This window comes from Camelus bactrianus, chromosome 23 (genome assembly GCF_048773025.1).
Source record: "Camelus bactrianus isolate YW-2024 breed Bactrian camel chromosome 23, ASM4877302v1, whole genome shotgun sequence".
Taxonomy (NCBI): domain Eukaryota; kingdom Metazoa; phylum Chordata; class Mammalia; order Artiodactyla; family Camelidae; genus Camelus; species Camelus bactrianus.
In genome coordinates this window covers 23,965,465-23,966,837 of record NC_133561.1, presented here as the reverse complement: position 1 = coordinate 23,966,837, position 1,373 = coordinate 23,965,465, and the positions used below count along the sequence as shown (strand labels likewise).

Genomic DNA, 1,373 nt, shown 5'->3' with positions numbered 1-1,373 from the left:
ACCCCTGGCAACCACATTCTACTCTATTTCCGGGGTTTGATTTTTTTTTTGACTAAAAATGCTTTATTCTACAAATCCCGCACAGGTCCTAGGCCTGGGGCCAAGTCCATGTCCCCATCCAGGCCCTGGCTCGGAGCCTGCTCTGTGGTCCCCAACCTGGCCTGAAGTGCCAGGTTCTGTGGAGTGTGCAGGTGTCCAGGATTATGTCCTGTGTAGGGTGGGCCTCCAGGGCCTGTGGGCACCCAGGCACTGTGGCAGCCCCAACTGGAAGACAGGTGGGGTGGGGCGAAGTCCCCACCAGCCCAGTCTTAGGGACCATATGGGTTGACACAGTCCTTCCCGCTGCAGACTATGTGGTAGATGCTGGTGGGAGGGAACATAGCAACAGCTCCTGGGCAGGGAGCCCACCTGTATAGCCATGCCAGCTACCAGCAATGCCGGCTGCCCCATCCCCCAAGCCATGCAGCAGGGAGCTGGCAGCCACCTTCAAGTATGAGGACATGCCCAGACACAGAACCCAGGACACCACCACAAGGACCACCCCTACAGATGTGACCACCAGGACTGGGCAGAAGCTCAGGATTGTCAGCACCATCAGGTAAGCCCCAAAGAGCATGCCCAGCACAGAGAGATAGCCCAGCCCTGCCAGGGACCTGCACAGCATCCCAATGGCCAAGAAGCAGGCAACGGGGTTAGCGGCAGTGCCCAACACCACGGCCAGGTAGGCCAGGCGCCCGTTAAGGCAAGCTCTGCACAGTCGGCAACATGCCGTCGGTCAGAGCGCTGGTGACCGCCAACAGGCCCAGCAGGCAGGCACCACGGGTGGAGAGCAGCCGATGGGCTGCAGGGTCTGGGCTGGGGGTGGTGCCTGCTGCCTGGCTGGGTGGCTCATGCAGCAGCGAGGCCTCTTCCTCCTCCTCCACTTCTGGGGCTCCCACCTGCAGCCCAGGCCCTGGTCCCCTAGGGTACAGACGGTGGTGACAGCAACAGCACAGGAGACCCTGGAAGGCAGCAGCGGGATTGGGGGCCAGTTTGGCCTTGCTTGGGGCCAGCCGCCTCCACAGGGTCACCGCTAGCTGACCCAGGTTCCCCAGCGCCGCAAGCACAAAGAAGGATAAGGGAGAAGTTCTCTTACCGTTACAGGCAGGTCCGCTCACATCCCGTTGGTGACAGCCCATGAGCCACGCGAAAGAGGGCTACCAGCAGGTGGGTCAGCACCAGGCGGCCGAGCGCGGGTGCTGCCGGTCAGCCCAAGGCTGGAGCCTTCAGGACAGGGCAAAGGTCACAACCAGCTCTTCTTTCTGCAACGAGGTCCACAGAAGACGCTTCGCCTCTTCTGGGCACTAAAGGCCTCATCAAGGGGCACCAGCAGC

The 1,373-nt window shown here is 61.6% G+C and overlaps 1 pseudogene; it reads right to left on the bottom strand.

The window, feature by feature from the left end:
- Window positions 1-308: 308 nt before the first annotated feature.
- LOC105064552 (solute carrier family 52, riboflavin transporter, member 2 pseudogene) lies at window positions 309-1,103 on the bottom strand (annotated as a pseudogene).
- Between the last annotated feature and the right edge of the window lie 270 nt (window positions 1,104-1,373).